Source organism: Homalodisca vitripennis, chromosome 4 (assembly GCF_021130785.1).
Source record: "Homalodisca vitripennis isolate AUS2020 chromosome 4, UT_GWSS_2.1, whole genome shotgun sequence".
Lineage (NCBI taxonomy): Eukaryota > Metazoa > Arthropoda > Insecta > Hemiptera > Cicadellidae > Homalodisca > Homalodisca vitripennis.
In genome coordinates, this window is record NC_060210.1 from 200,851,864 (window position 1) to 200,873,782 (window position 21,919).

General features: G+C 34.2%; 1 long non-coding RNA gene across 1 annotated transcript; it reads right to left on the reverse strand.

The window, feature by feature from the left end:
- Window positions 1-896: 896 nt before the first annotated feature.
- LOC124361546 lies at window positions 897-17,040 on the reverse strand. Its single transcript, XR_006922318.1, has 3 exons — window positions 16,759-17,040; window positions 14,760-14,908; window positions 897-919 (listed from the first exon to the last, which is right to left on the reverse strand). It is a non-coding gene; the product is annotated as an uncharacterized LOC124361546 (long non-coding RNA).
- Window positions 17,041-21,919: the final 4,879 nt, after the last annotated feature.

Genomic DNA, 21,919 nt, shown 5'->3' on the forward strand with positions numbered 1-21,919 from the left:
CAGTTTGGGGGGGTTAAAACAAGGTATTAACAAGAAGTTTGATCATCCTCTTTGCAAATATATATTTTCCTACTATTAAAAAAAAAATACAACACAGTGAAATTTCAAATCAATTATCAGGGGGCCCTCCCCAAACAACTAGATTTTAATTTTGGGGCTCCACTAATGAATGTCCTTAAACTCTAGTTTCCCCAAATTTTTGGGAATGAATCAGACAGATTACAGATTTTTTGAAATTAATTTAACATAAATTTTTAAATTTTAATTTAAGAGAGTTAAGTTTGCTCCACAATTTGAATGTCCTAAACCTGGGCTCCCCAACTTTTAAGGGATATCAACGGATTACAGGATTCTTTTGAAATTTAAAATTTTAACATACAATCTTAAATTATTAGATGACTGACAAGTTTAATCAAAAATTTTTGGAAAACAAAAAAAAATACTTTAAATCAAAAAAAAATTTTGTTTGGCTCAGAGTTGGAAAATTTATTGACCACACAAATAGAAAATTTGGGTTTGGAATTTTTTGCGGGGCACTTGGGGGTTGTACCTGAGTATACACAATTTTGGTTTGGGTTTTTAAATTTTTTTTTTGACTCAGTTTTTTGTTTGCTTACATTGTTAAGTCTCAAAAAAATTTTTGACTGTTATTTTTATGTCTAAGTGTGTAATGTAAAATTTGATTTATAGTAAACTCATTTCCTTCTGTTTCCAAAACTACCTTTGGGCTCACTGGATTTCTTGACTCTTCCTTTGATTGGGACTAAAAAGGTGTTTGTCTGAGACTGTATCCACGGTTCCACTCTCAAGAAGCTCCTTTGAATCTTGGGTGTTTGGATCTTCTTTCAAAATTATTTTGTTGGTTTTGAGAGGCATCGCTACCAACCTTCTTGTCCTTCAGATTGAACTTTTTCCATTTCTAAAAGTCAAAAATTAAAATTGTGAAAAGTAAAAAGAAATACACGAAAAACCATTAAATAATGTAATTAGATAATTATAGTTTGGGCATTTGTTGCTGCCGCTTGGGGGTGCAATAATAAAGAATGGTTGTAGGGCTGCTTCTTTAAAAACAATTATCAATTTCCAGCACTAAATCAATAAAAAATATTAATTTAAATAAAAATTTACTGAAAATTTAGGTTTTTGTATTTTTTAAACTAAGATGTTCCCTTAAGTCTACTACTTAGAGATGGGTGTTATTTAACGTTAAAAATATAAAAATAACGTAAAAGGGGAATAAGAACAGACAGTGTTGGGCCGGGCTCAGCAACAGTTGTTCCTGCAACATGTAGTGAAGAAACTCCCTTCTTATTTTGGCAACGTGATGACAACAAAACAATAAGTTATTAGTTTCGTTCCAGGCAACGGTTAAGCTTGACCTGGCAACGGTAAGCTGACCTGGGGCAAAAACAGTCCTAAACCCAAGCGGCAAGAACTCAAACCTCCTTGTAGGGCCTGTTTTTTGGGGAACAACGGAGTGAGTGTATAATGGAAAACCACAGTTTGGTTAGTGTTTGGAAAAACATTATTGATTTCATTGCTGGAAATTTAAATTCTAAGCTCATAAATATCAGCTTTGTACCAATTCCAGTTTTATTTTTTTTTAAAAGTTTGCCCTTTGGGAAAAAGTTGTAAAAATTTTATAAAATTTAGTAGAGCGCAAACAATTTTTAAGTTGGTTCAATTAAATGTTATAATACACCCCAAACATAAATTTGTTCAGTTTAAGTCTATGTTCATTGTGTCCTCTATAGGTTTGTGTTAAAGAATTCCCCCACTATGTGTTCAAAATTTTGTTTCCATTATTAACTTACATACTTCTTATTCTTACTTACTCCCAGGGGCATTTATATCGGAGGGTGATATTTAGCCGCCACTAAAAATGCTCCTTCCATTTGAACGGGTTTTCCGTATGCATCTTCTTCAAAGCGCCCATCTTTTCCATATCAGCCTTTCACTGGTTTTCCACCATCTCACTTTTGGTCTCCCCCCCGGGGGGCGCGTATTACCTTCTGGGTTACCGTACATTACCCTCTTCAGTTTGCATTCCTCTTTCTCTTTCCCTCAAAAACATGGGCTGCCCAACTGAGTCTTCTGCACTTTTATTTCTCCTATTTCATCCGTACTTTCTATCTGTAGGAGCTCCCTGGATTCCCTCTTATTATGTTTTTTCTTCCTCCATACCCCTTGTTCATATGATGGCCCATAAATTTTTACGTAGAAAATTTCCTATTCTCGAAATATACTAGAAGCTTTTTTCTCAGCCGCTTTCTTATTTAGGCCTCTCCACGTTTCGGTGAACCCTACAAAAGCCATGGACATATAATGTTTTTGGGATATATTCTAGTTTTAGTTTTGTGAGTAGAAGAGAATTTGAGTTGGAAAGTATCCTATTGCTTGCATATACACTTATAAAAATTAAAAACTTTAATTTAATTTTTTGTTTATTTCTCTTAATAATTTTTTAATAGGTACTGTAATAATTTTACTAGGTACTGCAAAATTCCATATCAACAATGTTTTAAATTCTTATTAAACTAATTTTCCCAACGATAAAATTATTCTGAATAATTTAATGTCAATACAATTTAAACCATGGTTCAAAAGTCTTATTAAATTTTGCATTGCTTTATTGGTCCAATAATACATTGTGGGTTAAAAAATTATTATGTTGATTAGAAATTTTTATTATAATCATATAAAGAATGTGATGAATAATGTGAGATTAAAATTTTTGAATGATTTGTTATTAAATTTATAGCCGAAATTTAAATACTTTCAATTATCTCAAATAAAATTTAGGAATGAGGGTTTAAAGCAGATTTAATGATAAAGTTTGAATAAACATTGATGATAGTAACCAAATTCTGTTTTTTTAGTAACTTATTGGGTATTTCAATAATCTACTTAATATACAACAGCCATGGAAAAATGTTGTTTTAAAGAACGTTACACAATAGATGGACGACCATTTCGCAAATGTTCAGGTCGACAACAGTTGCTGAAATAAACACGTTGTTCAATACCCCTGTAGTCGGCTGGCACAGTAACGTCGCAACATTTTGTTGCAGCTCTAAACAACAATTTGCTACCTCTACTACTATTATTTGGGAAATTGTCAACAATTTCCAGCTAAAAATTAGATGTCAAGTTCAGGTCAAATCTCCACTTTAATTGGACTATCTATTTTGCTGACTACTATTGGATTAGACAGTGTGCTGATGACAGAACTGTCTGTAATTTTCCTGAACTAATTCAACATTTGGGAAAAATTAATTCCTTCTTTAGAACTGAACTCATTGCTTTCAGTTTTTTATCGGGAGCAAAATTCGAAAACAAAGTTGGGATCAAAATAAAATGCCCAATTAAATTCCCCCTCACCTTGCAAGAAGCTCACTGAGAAACTTTGTATATTTTGGTAGACAATGTACTTTTCAAATATTGACTATTAACTACATTCCTTGGGAATGCACCTCAGCCATAGGGAATAACCCATATTGCAAGGATTGTTCATAGCTATATATCAGGAAATCCAACACACTGGGCAATCTTTCTTTAACACATTTAGGCCACTCCACCCTGGTTTCATAGCCCAAATGACAATGTTCCAGTGGTTTGAGGTTGAGGTAAATCTATGAGCTGCACCAGGTGCACTTGGAAATAGCCCCAGCAGTTATAGCTAGGGCAAGGCCGTCCTTTGGATGCCAAAGCCAGATCATGTTCCCACGACATCCTTTGGCCTCCGTGTTTTGGGCCGCACAGACAACAACCACCCGCAAAACATTAGTGTAGTCTAACCATGGAGACATAATAAAGCCTTTCGGCTTAAATCCTCCAAGACCCACCTATCACACGTCTGCATTGCATTCAAAGACCATCTCCCTCTGGCTATATATAACCCTTTCCAGATGGGGTTACTTAAACAGTACTTAAAAACCTTCAAACTTTAAACTCAAATGGAAGAGCCTCTCAATTTAAAGAATGGTCCAATACCCTCCATTTGAGACCTTTTCTTGCAAAGGCAACCACGGCAGCCTTTGATGGGGGTTGACAAACGGGGCCCATCCCATTACATCAGTTCTCTCCTATCATTGGTCAGTTCAGTGACTTGTTGTGTTGAACTTACCACTCACACAAGAATGCAAGTGTCCATCCCCGTACCCTGTGCAAAGACACCAACTGCTGTTGCAGGGGAAGACCTCAAGCAAGTCATTTGCAACAGGTTCCACAGAGAAAAGAAAGAAAGGACGCCGCCACCAGTGGATTGAGGAAAAAAATCCTGTTATAGTAAAATTAGAATACAACTTCGTCTATAGGCGTGCGGGGGCATTCTGACGTTAGAGTGAGAGGGAGAAGACTCTCGCCTGGCTGGTACTGACCAATAGGAGGCGAGGAGAGGTCTGATCGCGGTTGCCATAGCAACAGGCACTATTGTCTATAATACGCACCGTGTCGCAGACCTGCTTTCTCTGCACAGCTTCAAGTGCTACTAGAGTGACTACTTGAGTTTACGGGCTTAATTTGTTGTCCCTGTGTTCGGTGTTTTTGCGGGGTTTAAGGCTGTCGTTGCGAATATCAGGGTGTGAGTTGTGTGTGTGTGTTTATAGATACCTGTACGTGGACATTTAAACTATCACCGTATATGGAAAGAAGAGGAGGAAACCAGTGGTAGAATAAAAGTAGGCCAGGCCCCTCGCGTTGTCGCCCAGTGAGGGGACATCACCATACACCAAAATCGGCCAGGGCTCGGCTCCTTGCGCAGTCCCAGTACGAGAACTTGTGTTTAAGTCCGAGAATATTTTTCAGCAAGAAAAGGATAACGGGGGCTATTTTAATACCAGTAGAGAAAAGTGGTTAGAATAGATCCCGTAGCTGCGTTAGGCAATAAACAAATTTTACTAACGGTACAGTGTATTGACGAAACGTAGGCGGCTAGTGGAGACTGGGAGAAAGGTTTTATTTGGCACTTTTCTGCGAACATCCGGCCCGGGATAGGCTGAGTGGCGCGGAGCTGGGGGGTGTTTGGGGGGGGGGGGGGGGGGGGTTTTTGGGGGGGGGGGGGGAAATATTTTTGACAGGGGGGGGGCCCCCCCGCAATAAATATATTCGTGCGTGTTTAATTGGCAATATTAGGGTTTTTTTTGCAAAAAAAAATTTTTCTGAAACTCAACTTTTTTTGGAGATTGCAGAAAGGATAAGAAGAGTTCATTATGAGATGATTTCATTGATTAATAAAGGACTTGGCATGAATTATTTTGGAGAGTGATTGGGTTTCCGGATATTTTGGAGATCCACTGATGTTAATTTGGCATTTAATTTGTTTTAAATGATAAATTGGTTACTTTGATCGTTAACAATAAATATACTAAATACTGCAGGAAAAAAACTAATGTTAAATTTAAAATGTTTTTAAAAAAATAAAAAAAAAACCATGATTGAGTGTTGGGAAATTATCTAAGGGCTTTTGCTATTTAAGAGATAAGTGTGTATGAAATCATTTTAAAAAATATCCCTGTAAAAAATATAAGGAAAATTTTGATAAATGTCAATATAAATTACTTTCTCTACATGGGTGAGACAAGCTAAAGAAAGATATTACAGTTAATAATGTTCCAGGAAATACAGAATTACATTCAAAACAACCCTGTGGCTAATCTAAGTTTTTCTTTTCAATTGGTATTATAAAAGGAAATTCATCAAGTAGTAGTGAAATAACATTACAGAAACAATAAAAAAATTCTAAGGGGACTGATGTAGTTGTGAAATTGCTAAGTGTTTTTTAAAACAATTTATTTTGTTAATGTTCCTAATAACCTAGTTGATTCCCATTTCAATATATCACTGAATGATATTATAGCACCTTTTTGTTTAACCAAATTATCTAAACCTTTTATTTAACGAAAGTTCCTTATTTTTATTTTCCCATTACACTGACTAGAACTAAAAAATACAAAATTATAAGTCTCACCTCGCTTGAGTAAAAGTACTGGTGAATGAATTGTTATCATCAAGGTTAATAGTTAAAATGTCAGAAGGGAATTGTCTCCTTGTACTTCTTAATCTATTTAATTAAATGTATTTAGTTCAGGATGCGTTTCCGGATGTGCTTATGATTGCTACAGTAATTCCTAAATATTAAAAAAGGAGGAGACAGGCTTTTCCCGTAGAAAAATTATCGTTCCAATTTCTGTAAACTTCCCAGTTTTTGTCAAAATTTTTAGAAAAAATTAGTTAAAGTTAGACTCATAAAGTTTTTTAGAAATAAATAAAATTGTGTTTTCTAAAGTTCAATTTTGGGTTGTTTAGAGAGGGACCTCAGTTACAGCGCGTGGCTTTTGGCAGCAATTTTTTGAAAGATATATATTAATGGGGGTTTTTTGAATAAATATTTCTTGTAACAAAGTTGGCTGGTTTATTTTTAGATGTTAAAAGTAAAAGCCTTTGATACCGTTAATTTCATGGGTTGCTGCTAAATAAATTGGATATCTGCTGGTATTTCCCGGGGTGTCCCTTTGAATTGGTTTAAGACAATACCTATGAGTTGTCAGCAATTCGTCCAAAACTAAACAAGTAGCACCAGCTGCTTGGAAAGGTCTACATTTTGGGAGTCCCCCAGGGATCAGTTACTTGGGGCCTATTTTGATTTTTTTAAATCTTTGGGTTAAAATGACTTTTACTCTGGAAATTTATCAATGGTAAGGTGTACCGGCATTTGCTGTTGTCACCTGCCATTTTCCTATAGTGCTAAGCGTCAATACAGTGATGGGAATTATATTCAAGGATTGCAGGGAAATGACCTAATTAAAATATTATATGGTTTGCTTGTTAAAAATTTAATTATCTTGGACTGTATCAAAAACAGTATAATAATTAATAAATGTAGTCAGATTAAGTATTCTGGGTTTGACTCTAGATGAAAATTTTCCGTGTGGAACAACCTCATATAGGTTCTCTGAAAAAGTCTCTACGGCTCATCACTTAGGGCATTTTTTTCATTTCGAAATCAGTTTTGGTCCGCCTCAGTTATGAGACTGGCTTTATTTTTCAATTTGATTTAAATTTCAAGGTGGAGTATGGAAATTGTCATTGTGGGGTAGTTCCATATGTTTCAAAATTTATCTAGTTAAATAGTCCTTCAGAAAAAATTTATAGTGATTTGATATGTTAATTCTAATATTAGTGAACTTTTCGTTTTCCGCTTGTTTGTTAGATTAGAAATTTTAACTATTACCATTAAGATTTATTTATATGTTTTTAAAGTTTTAGTAAATTTTTGTTTCATACTAATGTGGTAACAGTTGACCTAGTTTTGACAACTCTGGTTTTTATACTAGACTCAGTAATCAAACCAGTATTTGGGCGATTGTCCTAAACCAAACTGGTTTCTTTTTGTTTCAAAAATGTTTTGTGTTTTGAAGTTTAATAAGTTTTGTTAATTTTTAATTCCAAGTGAAATTTAAAAAATTTTAATAGATCTATATTTATTTTATAAAAAGAGTCTGGAATGGTTTGGGGTTTATTGGTAGAAGTTGTTAAAGATTATTCGAAAATTTATATTTAGTTGGTTCAGGTAAAAATATTGTTTGTTCTTATTTTATAAAATTTGTAAATGTATGTTTTTATTTTGAAGGTGAGTTTTGGAATTCTCTAATTTATGTGTGTTAAATTTGATGGTTAGAGTAATATTTAGTTTGTTTAAAAATTTATTATTTGTTTGTATTTTCATATTGTTAAATTATAGAACTTAAAATTTAAAATTTAAGGAAAACTGATGATGGCTCCCACCCAAGTGCAAGATTATTTTCTTTTTGGGTTGGTATATTTTTTCTGGTTTTTTCTCTGTAATCTGTATTATTGTTTGTATTCTGTATTTTACATGAATTTAAAAAAAAAGGAGAAAAAATAAAACCGCATTTAAATTATTATTGAGTACCCAAAATTTTTTTGTCCTTCTGATATCTGATTATTTAGTAGTTTGTAGGTATAGTTATAATGGTTGGTTGTAACATATAAATATCGCACATATTTGTGTTAAAATTTAGCGAAATTTCGTTTTGATTTACTAGTTGTAAACTCAATTCAAAATTACTAACACAAACACTGATGTGCGTTATTTGGTTGGTAAGTACGCTGGTGCGGCTGAATCAGTCTCCCTACTGCTCGCTTCCTCCCCCAACATGCCTTCCAAATACGCAAGTTTGTATTTATTTCGACTATACTTTTTTGAGAACACACCCTTGTGTGGTGTGTGTATTATTATTTAACTTTTATTAAACTTTAATTTGACATTAATGACAACCGCTGCGTGCAACTACAAATTTTTTAAATGGATATTTGTCTATAAAAATGGTATTCATAAAAGGACCATTTTAAAATTACATTGAAGATTAGTTTTTAAGTATCTCATGAAATACCAAAATAAATATAAAAATTAAATAGTAATAGTAAATTAATTTTGTTCTTCAAGGCCTTATTATCGCCAAATTAAATCATTTAAAGCATTCCCATATATGTGAGCATATGGAGTTTTTTTTTCTGATATAAAAGTCAAGGAAAAAACACATATCTTGTGTAACCCGAAAAATGGTGCTGAGGTTGCTCGTGTGATCTTGGAGCTTGATTTTTAGGGTGACTTATTTAAGGAATGTGTTTTAGTTTTTCACCAGAAGTGGGGAATGGCCGAAAACCACAAATTACCTAACCTATGCCCACAGATTATGTTCAAGAGCATTTGTGATAGGTACTTCTCCAAGAGAAAATATCTGGCAGGAAGAAAAACATTCCTTGAGATAATACCTACATTCAATCTCAAACCATGTCAGTTGTCTAACCTCATGGGAATTGCAAGGATTAATTACATAAGGAAATACTAAATTTAAAAAATCTTATTATTTACAATCATGATTCTAACTTATTACGGGAATACTAATTACAGGGAAATTCATTGCTCTATTCCGTTATTCAACAACCAGTGATAATCATCTCAAATGTTGTAAAAAAAATAACTCAGTTTATAATATATTTCAAGCGTAATAAAAATAATTAAAATTGATACAGAGGTTGTTAGTATGAAAACTACAAATAATGTGCTTTAATTCTATGTCAAATCGAATTAACTAGTGCCAGTATACCACGTGCACTTGGATTAAAGGTTCACGAAGTATACCACGCGGCCGGTACCCCCTTGATAACTTCATTTCTCTGGGTTTCCCCCCGGGACTATTTGATGTTGCTTCATTTTGGAGCTCCCAATACAGCAAGAAGCCTATCAAAACATTGAATAAAATGTAAAAATCCATCTAACGGCATCTCCCCAGAGAGAAAACAAAGTTCCGGGGTAACGAAATAAACCCCATCCTTCTCACTTGATAACTTGGAAGTCCTGGGGAAAGGTTAAAATATCTTGATATACATGGTATATTATTTATACCAATGACTTTTCAGTTTACTCTTTTTTCAGTATAAACTGGTCCGTCAACAAGATCAATATTAATAACTGTATATTGCAATTAACTACTGCAATTAATTATTCACTTTTCCTGTTCCAAAATTAAAATATTATAAAACAATTTTGAAAAATTAAATAATTAATGGTGGTCACTACCACCATAAAACATTAAATTTTTTGGGTTATTACTTATACACAATATTTTTATTTATTTTTTTTTTTATAAGGGAGAGGCCAAAATCCCTTTTAAGCCTTATTCTCTGTTCGTCACTCCAATGGGCCAACTTGGTCTGTGCGATGGATATTATCAAAACAGGGAATGAGGGGGAAGAGACGGGATACCGTAGCAAGGTCACAGACAGGATTTGATTACCTGCGCTGTCTCTAAACTCTGATTCAAAGATCTAACCGACAGACCAGCTCGGCCATTCGGCGACACTCGCCACAATAGCAATACGGTACACCTTAAAATACAATTCTTGTGTGGTTTAACATAACTGGGGGATGTTGTATTGTACTTGTATCTAGTCATCCAGTAGTGGTGTAGCCAGATAATTTTTTCGTTGGTCGGGGGTGGGGTCCAAAATCGGGTGGATCCGGGGGGTTCACGTTTTGCTGTTGTTACTTGCCAAATGAGGTTCACTGGTTTTAAAGGTAAAATACCATAAATCTATTCGCGCGGAAGCTTTAAGTCAACTTACGCTCTTATATAGTAAGTGGGTAAAGTTGTAATAGGCAAATTCAACTATTACTTACATTCCAACTCATCTAGTACCCACAAATCTTCTGGTATAGCTCTACAGAAACTTTACGAAGTTGCAATTCTGGTACGTAGTACGAAGGCACCATGTGTGATGTTGCGATTCTCAGAGGAGAAGAGAATGAAAACGAACAAACAGAGCTTCACTCAAGCTGTTTAATAATTGAACAATTATATTCTCATGTAGAGAGGATAATGGAAAATACCCCTTCAGGGAACATTGGGGAACAGACTGATGAATAACCCTTTAGTAAAAGGAGAGGACAATTTCCAAGCATTGCTCGAGTACAGAATCAAACTAACGCTTTGCGGATAATGCCACCTCACATGCCACTGAGCCCAAAAAAACAAAACCCCACCTCCCAATGGAAAAACTTATGACTAATTAGAATCTTAACTTTACTTTAGGACTTCAGTGATTGAGGTAAACGTGGTATTTTCCCGATTGAGTTATGCCAAGGAGAGACCGATTATCTTTGGTTATCTCATTAAAACTGTACACTCACTAAATCCTATATATTTATAGAGAAAAAAAATCACTTCCGGTCAGTAAATACCGAAGAAAAGTTCTACAGATTCCAGTTTTGACGATTTTGGATTTCACTGGTTGAGTGGTTGAGGTAAAAGTGGTACATACTTAGAATTATGTTAGGACGTTAATTTTATGTATTAATGGAACGCCGACTAATACCTATATAATTATCGAGAAAAAAACAAAAACAATCACTTCTGGGCATTTGCCATTGTTCAGTGAAACAAGAAATCAGTAACACTACGATGTATCACTGAACGATGGCAAATGTCCGGAAAAAATCCTGTTTCCTTCACAATCCTTCTATCGTCAAAAGTAACCTTCAAACAAAGAATTACTTCCGATCGGGAATATACTAAGGAAAATGAAATAATACCTCAGTCAGTGAAATCCAAAGTAGTTGGTACTTCTTATCATTAGAGTGTTTTTCCGGTGTTGTATTATCCGACTGGAAGTGATTTTTTCAATTTTCCTTCGATAATTATATAGGTATTAGTCGGCGTTCAATTGATACCTAAAATCAATGTCCTAACATAATTCTAAGTACCACTTTTATCTCAACGACTCAACCAGTGAAATCCAAAATCGTCAAAATCTGAATCAGTAGAGCTTTTTTCCTCAGTATTTTCCCAACCGAAAGTGGTTTTTTATGTTTTTTTAAATAATTATATAGATACTCATGTACAGTGGTACAGTTTAAAGATTAAAAAATTGTCGTCCTAACTCAATCGGAAATACCATGTTCACCTCAATCACAAGTCCAGAGTAGTTTGAGTTTTAATCAGTAGAGTTTTACAGGTGTATTTTTCCGACCGAAAGTGATTTTTTATATCTTTTATTCGATAATTATATACTTGTTTACAGTTTAATGTCACCTAAAATCAACGTCGTAACTTAATTCTAAGCATTTATTTTAAGCCCTCAAGATGAATTTGAACGAAGTGGTCACTAATTTAAACTGTTCACCGTGTTACGGTTCAGGTTACTTTGTGACACCACGTGACCACACCCTATACAAATACCATGATTACACTACACTATCTGAAAGGCCGAGCCCAAACGTATCGTTTGATACTTTATGATTTAAACGAAAGGACAATTATATTCTTAACAACCGTCACTTTAATCAATTAAATCAATCAATTTAATGTTTGTAGACAAGAGTAATGATAACTCTCCTTTTTCCCCTGCTCCATGCTTAATTTATTTTTTTAAATGTCTTAATATTTCGGGGGGGGGGGGATCCCCCTTCGCTACGCCACTGTCTTGTATCGTGTACCTTGCCGACCTAGTTCCAGCCTCACTCTGGGAAAGTGGAAACGGCGGGTCTTAGCAATTGCTGTACTGAATGTCCCCCAGAAAACTGTTTAATGCTACATATATTTACTGAGATTTGTTTGTAATCAACCATATATTCCAGTATATATCAGTAATATCTAGTGCTAGTAGCAAGAAGAGCGTAATAAAAGTTATCCAAGTGTCTGCACTGCATCGAAGGAGTATGAAATCGACTTATGTCTCAATCGAGTATGAATGACTCGCTGTCTAGAAGTATACAGAAGTTGGTTACAAGGTTGTTTATGCAAAATTACATTAACTTCAATTTTACCTCACACAATTCCAATCTGAGTATGGCGTTAATTATATCTGTGTATAAATAAGATATTCACATTCATATGTACATTTGATATTTCATCACGTGAGACAAGCCCACATAACGTTAGTGCAAAATAAAATGTAGCCTATTTAAAAAAAGTACATTAGATATCAATAACCTGAATAAGCTAAATATCAGAAAATATATAAGGATAATAAAATTGTTCACAACAATGATTATTGAAACATTGTAGAACCATTGCTTTAGTAAATTATATGCGTCATGAGTTTGAAGGGCTTTGTGTTTCTACTAAAATCGATTAGAAAAGAAGATTGGTCAAACTCTGTTAATCCCCCAAAATTTTAATTTTTTTTCAATAAGGACAAATAATGATTTCAAACAGCTGATATCGTTATTCAAACCAAGAACAAAAGTCTTCATGATTGTCTAAACAATATTAGAAAGCATATCTAGTTTCCAAACGGTCTGACACTAATGCTTGTGTGGGTTGCGGTTGGTGTTGTCTTGTACTGGTGGTGACGAAGATAAAACATCCATCGAGACAGAGCTTATCCAGCAACAGAGGGTCTGATCACACATGCCTGGGAGAGCTACAAATATTGTAAACTCATTGGTACAGATATATTCTGTAGGATAAAGTTGAAGTTCCACGTGAGGATGACCAACTCTAAGTCCATTATCTTTATAGCAATAAGGCGTCTGATAGTTGCACCGATAGGGGTACAAATACACAACGCGAAACTATCAAATACAGTTAACATATCGCGTCCCGTTACGTTGCTATCTGTGTATTCGTACCCTAACAAGATAAAACTGATTTTTAATAGTTTGTTAATGATATAGAATAATCTAGTAAATTAATTTTCATATTTATTTCTCTATAGAAAAAGTTTTGGGAGCATATAACAGAATTTAAACAGAAGATTTTGTACCAAATACTCTTTTGAAATGTTTATACTCCTTGAATGTAATTTTTATATTAATTGAAAGTGATATATTCTCATCCAGGCATACAAATAATTCCAATAACGATTGATTCACAGAAAGTAATTCTTCTGTCGGGACTCAAACCCGGAAAATTTTGAAAATGGGGTCTGGTAGACTTCCGTGCTAGTAATGGTGTCACAATCCATGGTGCTAGTAAATAACCAATCCAGTACTTGAGGGTTAAGATTAATAAGAATCATAATTAATGTAAGGTAGATTAAATATACAAAATATTTAAAAAATTCCTCTCGTCTGCATAGATGTAAAGCCGAGCACTTTATAACGTCCATTTTCCAGCATTTAAAACACATTTAGGGGTTTCTCCCACTTCTGCTACTGCAGTGACAATATGTGCTATGAGTATTTTTACAATGTATATTGGTGTCTCGTACACTGAATCTTGTATGTATCCCCAAAGAAAAGTAAACCGAGGTAATATCAGGAGATCTCACAGACCATGGGATGAGGCCATTTCTCCTAATTCATTGTCTTGAATAGGTCTTAGTTGAGAAAATCCTGAATCGCATATGTATTCATCGAAAAACATCAATCTTAATGAAAACTACAAGGGTAAGAAAAGATGTGATCATAAGCCCGCAGAAACATTATACCTGTAGTATTAAACAGATTGGAAAAGGACTGCAGAAGCCAGTTCAGACACAATGAAAATGTACAAAATATAATGCAACATATGATGCATAGAAATATGTTGCCTTCCTGCTTGCATATCACTATTTTCTCAATAATGATTCATTGGCAATAACAACTGTATTAACAAAAATGTTGCTTTTCATAACCTCTATACATTCCTTAAACACTTCACACTTTTTATCAGAATTATTCTGAATACAATATAGTTTGCTTATAAGGCCTAAATAATCTGAATACCACAAAAAATATAAATAACCTTATTTACTGGCAGATACAATGTTAAAAATAACTATCCCGTTTCTAGGTGATAGGTGAAAATTAACAACTAAAAAGTGACTAATTTATAGTTACTGATCCAGAATCATGAAAAAATACACAAAAGTACAAATCTGAAGTTTATGAGAATGTAAAATTGCATATCTGCCAAGAATATAACCAAGATTATTTAAAATCCTAACTCTTAAAAATTAAATGAATACAGTTTCGACAAATAGATAAGACTTGAATGATTTGGGAATCATAATTTCCATTCCCTAGAATAATATTTTACATTCTACTTATATACATTTACGTTGATTGTTGAGATACATTTGACAATTAATACAGAAAGGTTCCTCAGTGGAAAAATGCTTGTTAAGTTACGGGTATGACACCTGTTGTGTCCATTTTAAGTTTAATTTAAATGTGACAGTACTGAATAAACACAAGCAATTTAGAGCATAAATTATCTAGGTTGTATAATGGTGTTAGAAACAATTCTTACCTATAGTATTAGAAGTGACACTTATCTCGTATCTTGATATGCGTTATCTCAGAACAAAGCGCTATAAAGAAGTGCACCGGTCTAGAGACTGCGCCGCGCCCGGTAGTCTGTCTGTCTCCCTCTCCCGCAACACTCAGCAGTTCAGCAAACTGCGCAACACAAATCACTCGAGACAGTAAACAAGCAAAGTATAACCGTCATAACAGCTGACAATAATACTGACACTATCCGCTGTTAGCAGCACAAGTCAAGCACGCACTGACCAAATTTACAAACACTACGCTGAAAACCAATAGTGTGACTCACTAATTGGATTATTATTGTGTATGATCAAGCTCTTTGTTTGAGGACAGGATTAATATGTACAGCAAGCGTTATTGGGTTTAAAATGGTTTTATTCTTGTCACATAAAAATTGTCTATCAAACAAACCAATGTCTATAGTTTCATGCCAATGTATATCCCGGCCTCTTATCATAACACATTATGACATACAATACAGAGCTATTTCCAAAATATAAAGACCAGGTAGAGAAAGTAATCGTCATTTGTCAATTGTGACTTATTACAAAAGTAAATTAAAACACCGATGACCGATGACCAGAGTCACTATGAGTTGCAGTACGCTCATTCTTCCCATATTAGGATGACAGTGTTAACAATATCCAATACGCAACTTCATAGATTTAATCTACACTAAAGAGTTACAAATTGAAACTGAATGGAAGTTAAATTTCAACTGAAACGACATTGTACAACTAAATTGGTAAGGAATGTATTTGAATGTAATTACTTCATACCTTTGGACAGTATTAATCAAATAATAGAAACAAAAGTTCTATAAAAACTCATAGTTTGAAGAAAGCCATTCAAAATATACGTGAATCTCTTGTATTTGACTTGAGTTCTTATTTGGACGAAGGATATTTTTCGATATTTTAAAAGTATCTAGGGTTGATCCAGTCTTTAAGAAAAGTTTGGTTGATTTGATTGCCTCATATGTTTAGCTAGTACCAATTATTGTGCCCCCATATTTCCGAAGAATTTGAAGCATTAATGTATAAAATATGAGTGTTAAAAACAAAAAACTTAATCGATTCTCGATTCAATTTTTGGAAAGAAAGCACTTCTACAACAGCTACACAGAAAATTGTAGATAAGTCTGAAGTATACTTGAAAATAGGTGAGTCATGTCAGTGATGATGTATGACTTAACAAATATATTCAGTTTTATAAAATATGACATTTTCTTAGGAAAATTAGAGTACTGTTTATTGCTATATATTATAATTTATTAAACCACATACCATTGCATCTAAATAACAAGCTTCAATATAATTCCTCTATTACCTGTAGACAATGTCTTACTATATTAAGCACAGATATGGATTTTGAAGTTTGGTAGAACATGCAACCAAACTTATTCATATTATTACACACTTCTTTCTCAAATAACCTTGCACAAAATTCTATGAATTGCAAGTTTATTCATATGACATATAATACCCACTAAATAGAATCAAATGGCAATAGCATAATACTAATTTCAATCAAGATGTGTTGAATATTTGTTAAGGTGTATTGGATTGACATTCTTATGCAATAAAAAATGTAAGAGATCCAGGTTCGAGTCCAAAAAAAATTCAGTATTAGTATTCGTCCAACTTTATTGAAATTAAAATTATGTGCAAGTGCTATTGAGTTTTTAACTTCATGTCTCTGCCTCCCACATAACATCAGCTGTTAATCTTCTTCATACAATCCACTATTATTTGCTACTGTTAGGTTTCGAACTAACTTAAAAACTTTATCTGGCATTGCCAAAAATAGTGGTAGCTTCAAAATTTCATTATGTTGTTTAGTGATAGTTTCATACATTTTTAAACAACTATATATAAAGCCAAATGGACTGTGAAGTTGTAATGTTGCATTTTAGTTCCGTTCATAACGAAGACGATTATAAATAAATCTAAATTATCAAAGGAGGTCAAGTTACGTACCTTACGTCCGTCTTCAGCCCATCTATTTGTGTTGCCACTACCGGTTTCGAGATTCTGCCCTGATTGTCAACAAATTTCATGGTCTGGTTTGACAACTTGACAATGAGACTCTAACCTAGAAACAGACCACTGTACCAAAAAAGGTAGGGCCGAACATGTTTTTCAGGTATGTAATCTTCTCTGATTGCTCCACTCTATTCCGCAGGCATTACCATGGTAAACTTATTTACTCAATGATGCCCATGAAACACGTAAATCCTGAATGCCAGTGATATTTTTAATGATAATTGTACTAAGACCCGGAAGACTTTACCTATCTGGTAATTATTTTGGTTTTTTGAAAGGAAAATCAACTTATGATGCTATAAATTATCTTACTAAACATGCGATCTCAGCTTTTGATGAACACAATTGTTTCAGTATTTTTGTGTACTTGGAAGAGCTTTTGACGTTGTGGACAATGCTTGCTGTTTGGTAAGTTGCTGAAGGCCAGTGGTATCAGAGGCATTCTACTTGAATGGTTTAATTCTTACCTCCGTTACGGAGGTAGTATTAAACAGTTGTCTATAACAGTGTACTAATTCTTCATGCTGGAGGTGTAGTACGTTATATCTAGTGTTTGGATTGAAGCCGCTTTTGTACTTCAGGGTTCAGTTCTTCAGCCATTACCTTTTATTACATGTAAATTAATTACCAAATAATGTTGGTCGTACAATACCTGGACTAATGACAAAAGTGTAGTTTTATGATCAGGGTTAGTTGAGTTTTTGAAGTGTTCTTAAAACCCTTTTTAATCAACTTCAGTGCTGGTTATCATGCTATAATCTAATATTGAAAAAAATAATTTTGTTTGATTCTGATAAATAAGATATTCAAGAAACAACAGTAGTTTTTTTTCTGAATGGAAATTTTGTACCTATTTCGAATTAAATATATTCTTTTCTTGGTATTTTCATAGATTTAGATCACAGATGGAGTGGTTAGTATGGATCAGATTTGCTGCAAGCAGGGTATTGTTAGTAGTGCTTGAGACTCCTATACTTTCCTCAATGAAGACATTTTACTTTGCTTTAATTCCACCCTATTCTTACTTATGGGCTCGTGTTCTGGTGTAATGTGGCTTAGGCCTCTTTGGAAAGAGGGTATCATGACTTGCATTTTTTGAGTTATTTTATTCCATATCAGAGATTGATTTTATCCAAACAAATGATTTTGTATATAGATATACTATGCTATAATATTTGTTGTTTTATTTACAACATGTGTTTTTCGTAGTTTCGTTTTATTGGTTAAGTGTTAGCAATGTCACACAAAACAAGAGACAAGAAACATTTCATTTATGTCTTCCTGTCCGCATGATACCTTGAAAATGAACCGTACTTAAGACTTGAAATGTAACATGAAGCTTAATTTATATATTATCAACAGTGAGTCTGATTGTAGCGTACCTGTTACTCGAACACGCTAGAAAAATATTTGGAAAACGCAGGTACGTGAAATACCGCGGAATCAGTCGATGAGCAATTGAAAGGTTAACTGAAAATCAAATCAATAATTCTTTCGAAAGTTCCCAAAGTTTAATAATATAAGAAATGTTTGTTTTAAGTTTACAGTTACCTGTAAAGACACTTCAATGATTGAGACTGAAAATCGATGAGCGATCTTACTGCACTATTAAACTGAGGTGTAACATTGCGGTCGATTGTCGGATTTCCGCCCATTGTACAATGGCTTTATCATAACCGACTGCGGTCACTTTATCAATTAAATACCGCTTTTTATATGGAGAGGGCTCTTAAACAAAATTTAGCATTAAATCACTCTGTACACAAGATATGTACGAGAATTAAATCTCGGTCTTTGTGTACTAACCTAACCTTGTTGTTTGGATAAGCTATGATATCCAATTAGTTAATTCATTGACCTGGGTAAACTATTTCATTCTCGGCTTTGTTAACGTAGGCTGATTAACTCTCTCCTGAGAGTTGTGAATTTTACCCACAAAGAGACATGCCTTCGTGTTAATTAATGTTGACCCTCCTTGAGTTTTGTAAATATATATGCTCACGACATGAATATCACCTACCACCATATATTTTGTCTGCTATGGTTATCCTAGCTAGTATGTTCAGTACACACCTAGTGTTGTTATACACACAATACAATCTCAACTGTTACAATTCCTTTCACATTTGGTGAATTGCATTGGTATACAGAACAAGTGATATGTCTAGTTAGTGTCAACTTTCTGTTCCATTGTTTGATATAATAAATTACAAAATTATTACCAACAGGCTGAGATACTCAGAGGAAGAAGAGTATTAGCTCATTATACCAGGTAACATCCTACAGCTATAACCCCTTAACAGTTGACTGTTACATTACTCTAATGCACTTGTCTCATTAGACTACTATCACTCAGGATAGAGTGCCGGTTGAGAGACATTAATCAAGATTTTATAATTAACCTACAGTACTACAGTTTGTTCCCTTTAAATTATTAAGACTGTGACCAGTACCATAGCCAAAATATAAACCCTAGAGCAGCAGAGATTGATTCACTGCGTTACAAAATTGTCCCATATATTCTAATCTTTAATCTGAAAAACTGTATTGTTCTTCATTATTTTCATGAGCATGTTATTGATTATATTATTACTTACATCCAATATTTGTCAACAAACACCAGAATGATCTAAGTCTTCTAAATCTTGTTCTACTACAAATTGTGAACTATCATTCTAAATTTGAATTTTCTGGCTCCTTAATTCCAATATGTAGATACATCCAAAAATATTTTAATCAAATCATTTTTATTAACATAACTACTAAATTGTTTATTTAATATACATACACATAACGGAGCTATGGTGGGAAGGGTTGTTTCAGTGTGAATATTGAGTGTAGCTCCAGTTCACCTTCCTCTTAGTGAGCGTCTGGTATCTGGAGTCATGATCGTCTCAGAGATCCAAAAAAAGGTTACCAAGAGATCCCGAACGTTGCACTAAGAGGAAGGTAGAGCTGAACTCAACATTTGCATTGAATCAACCATTCCCACCATAGCTACATTATGTGTATAAAACTCAGGTGCTCCACCGTGCTTAGAGATCAATCGTAGTGCTCTAAATTGTGTACCTGATGAGACAATGAGAATATCTCTTCACCTAGATTACATTATATTCTGTATATGGAGAAATGAGTTTGTTTAGGGCTTCTTCGCTTCTGACTTTTTTTGATTGCCCCATACATACATGACTCCAGATTCCAGGAGTTGTCTGTGTCAGAGCCAGATTCCAGGCGCTACACTAAGAGGAAGGTGAACTGCAGCTAATTGAGACACTCACATAATGTTAACAAATTTCTTGCAGTTTAGCGTCCATTGTATTGGTGATTAGCAATTCAGTAGATGAGAACCTTCCAGAATTCACCATATGTAGACCTTAGTACCATTCTATAATAAAACCAGTATTATCCAAAATATCGAATAGTCTAGGAGCTGATAGCCAATTTCATTGTTAAAGTAAACAATCTCGTTTTTCATGAAACCAATTAGTAATTTTTCTTATGAAAGAAATTGATCATCGACCACATGATAGTACTGGTGAATGTTGACATGGGAAGGTTTTTATTTATCACCATCAGACAAATAGAAAGACTTAAAATTACACTTAATGCTATACTCATAAATTCTCCAAATCGGTTGACCTTTCAAGTTGACCTTTTTCATGTTGTGGAAATGAACAAGTTGCATTGGAGCGAGGTCAGGGCGAGTAAGGTGCGTGGGGCAGCGGAACCATGCGTTTTTGGGCTAAAAACTGCCTTTTTGAGATTTGGCCTGTGTGTGCCGGGGCGTTGTCGTTTTTGGACGAGGTCTCCAGATGGCTGCCACAAATCGGGTCTTAACTGTCTGGCTGAACACTGTTGGGTTCATAATCTTCTATAAAGACCATGTACAAATGTTAGAATTATATTTTTACCTTTAAACCTCAGAATCAATAAGAGTTCTTTCTTGACTAAGAGTATTCTATTGACAAATGTATTAAGTCCCTGGAACCATTCAAGTTATCACACAAATGGACAGACGATTACATAATTTTAAGAACCTGTCGGATCAATAAATTACTAACCTGTGCTTAAGTAAACTAACCCTTTAACAAACCTGTTTTCGTGTGCATGGCAACCCCTAGGCCAGGGTACACATCTAGTACATAACAGAGATTCAGTTAAGATCAATATATTTTTAAAACAATACGAACATGTGTTTAGTGTTTCGTTTACTTTCTCTAATCAATATTTAGTTGAAAAATTCAACATTATAAGATAACTACATGATGAGCATTATATGTGCGTCAGATCGTACTATGAGGGAGATATTCAGCACGTCCATATAACGTCAAACCACATTAACATATTAAATAAACATGGATAAAGACATTACGACTTGGCAATAAATTATGATACTAAAGAAGAGACTAGAGTCCTAGATCTAAGCAAGGATATACGTCTATTACTTGGAATGCTAACAGGACACGGTTCCTGTACTCTTCGGAAACATCTGATGAATGCAGACTCTGCGGAGAGGCAGAAGAGTCAGCAGAGCATATTTGGCTGAACTGCCATACTAACTTGTAAATGCCTTGAGGCTTATTTCTTGAGTTCAAAGGATATTGGGGAACAGGAATCCAAAGATCTAATTTAGTTTTACACAAGTCCTAGGTTTTAAGTATAAATAAAGTAAGGAAGATGGAAATATTTAGAACTAGTGCTGGGTCCATGACTATTTCCCTCAGATAAAAAAAGAATTTCATACTCAGAAGTTGATAAAATTTGTTTGTGCACAACTATTCTCAATTACCCCCCCCCTTCAAATCAACATGGTCAAAACACTACAACCTCCAAAAACCCAAAGCCACCCAAGCAATCGGGATTATACTTCAATATAGCAATACCAGCCTCATAATGAGTCAATCTGATACAGAAGACAACTAAATTATTATGCAAACTGAAACTTACAGCGAGTTCTCAAGAGATATTGTAAACTCACAAACAACCAAAATATTGAACATACCGGCGATATCACTGCTTGCATACACTTGACAAGTTCCCCTACCGCCGTAAAATCTTGGTAAACCCAACCACAAATACCACATTACCAAAAAAA